We start from the raw sequence: 5,827 nt of genomic DNA on the forward strand, positions 1-5,827 counted from the left end.
TATAATAAAGTCCACAATTTAAAATTAGCCTGGGTGGTCAACTCGCTAATTTCTCGGTACAACAATCAGACCCTGAGCACTTCTTCTCCTCAGCTAAATGAAGTGGTTTTCTTGCATGGCGTGAGGGCAGCAGTGCACAGGACAAAAAGATGCATTGGCTACCTATGCTGCCGAGATCACAGATGCCCTGTAAAACAGAGCCCTCTGAGCAGCTAATCTTCACTTAGATCAGAGAAATGCTGCAAAGTGGGCTTAGATTTTAGAAAAGCTTTTGCCTGAGTCACAGATGCCAAGTGGATTTGGAAACAGTAAAGGGTTTAAATGAAATGAATGTGCAGGGAAGGGAAGAGGGCATTCTCCCTAACCTGAGACTCTCAACCCAAAATGTACTGTATTTAACCCCAATTCATTTGGAGTTCACATTAGTTGGAGTGTCTCAAGGGCCAGAAGAAGTCTTTTCATCTGGCTTGGAAGTTTAGGGAGATTTGGGCTCAGAACCTTTGTACAGTCATGGGAGGATCTTGGGGCCCCACAGCTCTAGTTGTGCCCCTCTGGATGGGTGACAGGAAACCCAGCGGCTTCTGGAGATCTCCTTCCGTTTCTGTTTTACTCTCCATGGAGTTCCTTCTGCCTCAGTCTGGCTCTCCTACAGACATCTCCGGGAACAAGCCATGGCTGGCCACAATTCTGATCTGAAGGAAGACTATTTTCAACAGCCTAAGGAACAGGCTGTCCTGAGGGGATGCTCTGACAGTGAGATCCCAGCCCCGTGATTGGGAATTCCCATCTGCAAGCCCCTTGCTTCCTTCTAACAATTCCCCAGCAGCTTGCTTTTCTCTGGAAATCAGGACTATGATGCCCTGGGGACCCTATTCTTTCTGTCTTTGCTAGTGGCTACTTGAGATTTGGGGCAAATACCCCACCTCCTTGAGCCTCTTTTGGTCCCCTCTCCCAGCTCTGGTTTTCTGAGCCTAGGCCTGGGCTTGGCTCCCTCTACTGCTCAGGGCACTCCCCCCCCCCAGGCCTCACTCAATAGAGGGGCAACTGCCCTTTGAACAGCGGGTTTCCACCATAATCCTGACTCTTTTTCCACCACTACTCAAGCAAGTGACTTCAAGAGCAAACTCTCTGTGAGTGGCAGATAAGAAGAACCACAGATCTAAGAGAAAATTGATTTTTGCATAGGCATAAATTAGAATCTGTTGATTACAAAATAAATTTGGAGAATTAAATAGTAGTCTTTGTGATGAGGAAGAGCTAAGTCCCTATCTGTAGGTTCTTTGTGGGTCTGCTCAGGTGCCAGCTTTCTGGGGAGGGGACAAAAGCAGAGGAAGCAGACTCGGCCTGAGGGACAACTGGGGTCAGCCCTGCACCTAGTGCTGCTGGCCCCTGAAACCTGCAGAAGAGTAGGCCCCTCTGCCGGCTTTGGGAACAAGTGGCCAGCCCTGTGGTGTGAACTTCTGCCTTCCCTAGTGATGGTAAGAGGCAGAAAGGACTGTGATGCCACTGTAGGTATTAGTGCTTGATAGGTAACCCCTCCCCAAGCTGGGGCTGTAGTGAATGTCACACTGGGCCCACAAGGAGGCAGCCAGTAATGAAGCCCTTAGCTGTTCTTCCTGATAAAAAAAGAACCATGAAATAGATCTACATACAAATAGAAACATCTCTATCTATATACATAATAAGATTGGGCCCCCAGAGCCAAAAAAGTTACCCTCCCTCTCCCATCCCAGCCTTAATTCTAACAAGCCCCCCCTCCAACCCTATCCCAACAAAATTAACACCTGCCCATGAGCTAACCTGGCCTGAAATCAACTAGAATCTGAGCTCAGAGTAATAGTCTGATGAGCCTCCAATGCCCTGTTTCCCTGCAGAGGCAACTGGGGCATGTCTGGCCCACCCCAGACATCCAGAGATAGAGGGCAGCTTTGGTTCAATGACAGTCCTACAAGGGGCCAGAGAAGGGCCCTTCTTCTCAGGCTCCCGGCCAGTCTCCTGCCCACCATAGCCACAACCACATGAGCTGATTGTCCCAAAGGACAATACTGCACTTCTCTATGCTGCCTCTGCACAGAACACAGCCATAGCAACAAAGCTGCTTAGACATAAAAAGGATATTGAAGCAAAAAACAAGGTAGAAGCCCATCTCTTGTATAATAAAGTATTTTATGAGCTAAAATGTGTGATCACGTAGTGTCCAATTCACATATTTTATAATTGATACATTCATGGAAGCATTTCTTTAATGAAAATAACTTAAAATAATTCTGTAGTCCAAATTCATTGGTCTTTGGAATTTTCTGAAGCTGGGAGGAGAGACAAGGGAGCAGATTTCATTCACACTGTACCTCCTAATGAGGAACATCCCTCTCTTGGTTTAGACCAGGGCCTACTCTATGATTCTTAACCTGGGATCCATTAACTTTAAACAAACAACAATAACTTTGTAGTTATATCAATGTAATTGGCATACTTTGTATTCTATATATTTTAGGCATTTGAAAAGATTGTTTTGGAAAGGGTCCATGACCCAAAAGAAGCTAAGAAACCCTGACTAACAGAGTGTCTTGGGGTACTGAAATATGAAGTGACTTCCCAGGGTCGCCCAGCCAGCATATGTGGGCCTGTGTCAGGCCTGGAATTTAGCTCTTACTGAGTTTGAGGTTAGCTCTCTATCCATACCATGGCGGCTGTCTCTCTAGAATTTTCTTTGCATGATATATCATGTCTGCTCTCCAGAATGCAATGATTCCATCAATTATTTGCCTACATTGCTTTTCTCCATACAGAGCTTTCCTTAAGAGAGCACAATGTCAATTTGTCATGTAGAAATGGCATATGTTTTTATATTAAATATAAAACTTCACAGATGCAGAATTTTCGCAAGAACAAATTTTTAAGTGTATGTGGGCCTTTTTTTCTTTTCCCTAAAGACTATACCATTTCCTTTCTAAAGTTACTGAAGAACTCCTGATTTTGAAGAAAAAGATTAACTCTTTCTCACTGCCACTTGAGAGAGAAAAAGACATAAAGTACACATTAGGAGGGCTGAGAAGAGAGGGAAAATTCCTGGAGAAAGACTTTCTTCTAGGTTTAAGCCCCTTTAGGCAAGATTTCCTTGAGTTTCAAGGTTGGTTGTACACATTCAAGGGGAATGGATAAAGAGAACTAAGCAGCTTTAAAACTGACCAGGATATAGCTTTAGTTTAGCAGAGTTCTGAGGAAATAAAGTTGGCTTTATGGAGACAATAATTGATCACAACATGAAGATAGCAAGAAAGGAAGATACTCCTTAATTAATAGGAAACAGTCTCTTACAAAGCCTGGGTTTCTAATATCCTGATCACAATGTAATATCTAGTAGCTGGAAGGAATCCCAGAAGCTATCTAGTTTCGTTCTGTTATTTTAATTATGAGGAGACTAAGGCCCAGAGAAGTGAAATAATTTGCTTATGATCACACAGGAATTAACTAACAGAAGCAGGATTTATGCCCTTGTCTTCTCACTTCAAAGTTCCATTGTACCATACTTCCTTTACATGTTATTAGCAAGTTCACTGGATGTTCACAAAATGCCTTAAGCTGAATTGAAGCATATGCAGAATTCTTGCATATTCTCACAATATCTTTAATATGATATTATGGGAAGGTTATATGCCACTTGTGCTTGCAATTATAGAAAAGAACCAAGAGATATTAGATTTTTTTTTCTTAAAGAATGGAGCAAATGTGAATGCCTTAGATAGATTTAAAAGGTACTGTAATTAAAGCTTGAAATAAAGAAAAAGAGAAAAGTTTCCAGAGGAATAGGAAAAACTTAAATCATAGAACACTAAGTGAAGAGCAATGATTGAAATTGATCATCACTGTGAAAGGGTGAAAAATGTCCACAGACATGCAGTATGAAAAGAAAAACTATCATTTATTACTCTACAACAGAGAAAACAGTTCATGTGGGCACGCCATCCACCATTAATTGGTGGTTACTATTTGCAGTTTTCTTCATTTGATGTTTAGTTAGTTCAGATTGCTGCCACAGAACTTTTTACCCTAGTGATTCAGAGTGATTTTCTTTATGAACTAATCTTCATATCACCCATGAGAATCCTAGTGTATGTTTTTCTGCTCCTTCTTCCTTTGATTATCTTTAAGAGGATGCACTTTGGGGAGCGTAAACAAGAGAAGGGAAGAGATGAGGTGAGGGCAGATGGTGGAGCAGTGATCTGTGGTGGCAGCGGTGACAGCAGCAGTAGGGCAGCAGCAGCAGCAGCAACCACGGCAGCTGGAAGACCCACAAATGAAGTGACAAAGGCAGCAGAGAGCTGGGCCAGGGCCTGGACCCGACTGCTCTGTCTCTCCTGGCCCAGCAGGGAGAGTGCAGGAGCTCAGGTCCCCATTCTCAGCCATGAACCTGGTCAGTCAGAGTGGGGAGGCTGCCTGCAGCCTGCTGCCCTTCCCAACTTCAACCAGGACAATACATCCTTAGCTGTTGGTAGTAAATCTGATTACAAATTCTTCTCCCTTTCTTCTGTAGATAAGCTGGAACAGATTAATGAATGTACTGATACCAAAGATTGTGCATGTCTTGGAAAGGTTGTTTTCAAGTAGGCTGGTGGCTATTGTTGGCCTCAAAGCTCCACAGAAGCTAAAAGTCTGCCACTTTAAGAAGAGGACTGACATTTACAATTAAAGCTATTCCAATACCATAGGCAGAGGGTGATAGTATGCTTAGAAGAATGTCTGTCTGTACAAACACAATATTCGTGTTATGAAAGTACTGCGTATAATCAGGGAAACTCCCTAACCCTGCAGGTTTGTGTAACCTGTCAATAAATGATGATAATTGTTATCTGGCTTGTCCTAATAGTGCAGCTATTGGGGGAATAAAAGTCTTTGGCACTATTAATTTGAGGGCTGCTCATATGATACCAGCTCATGAAAGGCCTCTAGCAGGCTTGGCTTTTGATGCAAGTGGTGCCAAACCTGCCCCTGCTTCTGAGAAGGGAAATGTGATTGGGCTATTTTCCATCCCAGAAGGACAGACAATCTTTGAGTTTCAGAGAGGAATAAAGAAGTGTAAGCATGTGCTCTTGGGCCTTCAGCATGGATGGAATGTTCCTCTCTGCATCCAGTAACACTGAAACAGTGTACGTCTTCAAATTTGAGATTGTGAAAGAGGAGCCCACTACCTGGATTGGTTCCTTTGGGAAAGTGCTTATGGCCTCAACCAGCTATTTGCCCTCTCAAGTAACAGAAATGTTTAAGCAGAGCAGAGCATTTGCTACTGTCCGACTGGTTGCATGTAATCTCCCTCTATCTGTTCAGAAATAATTCTGTAAGTTGGTAAAGGCAAGGAGACAAAAGGTTTAGGTCTGGTAACCATCTAAATAAATAAAGAGGTAAAAAAATGGGGACTGCTCGTATTTTTCTTTAAACAAATACTTTTGGTTCTATTCACTGGAGCCTTGCTGTAAAGTGATTCCTAGTATGTGGGACAAGTGAAAGTTTCTCATGTGAAATGTAAGCTATGCTCCAAAATGTAGTGAGGCTTCAGCATGAGCTGGGCCTAAGTTTCACTTTCGATTTTGGGGAATGGGGGCTGTGCACCGGCTGCCCACCCCCTCCCTCCCTTGTTTTGTAACCACCCCCTCTTTTGTTTTGTACCTTGACTTCACCAAATAAGGCAATCCTCTAGCTCCCAAGCTAGTTTTGAGTAAAATGTATCTCTTGGGTTCTAAATATAGATTGTAAGGTCTCTTGCCTCAGCCAATGAGGATAAAGAAATTGAGACAAACAAGTGGGGAGGGGGGCTTTTTGGAGTGATTTG

General features: G+C 43.2%; 1 pseudogene; it reads left to right on the forward strand.

The window, feature by feature from the left end:
- The first annotated feature begins 4,107 nt into the window (after positions 1–4,107).
- Positions 4,108–5,388, forward strand: LOC110204533 (WD repeat domain phosphoinositide-interacting protein 2 pseudogene; annotated as a pseudogene).
- The last annotated feature ends 439 nt before the right edge of the window (positions 5,389–5,827 follow it).

Source organism: Phascolarctos cinereus, unplaced genomic scaffold (genome assembly GCF_003287225.1).
Source record: "Phascolarctos cinereus isolate Bilbo 61053 unplaced genomic scaffold, phaCin_HiC Scaffold_567;HRSCAF=1196, whole genome shotgun sequence".
In the NCBI taxonomy this organism is placed as follows: Eukaryota; Metazoa; Chordata; class Mammalia; order Diprotodontia; family Phascolarctidae; genus Phascolarctos; species Phascolarctos cinereus.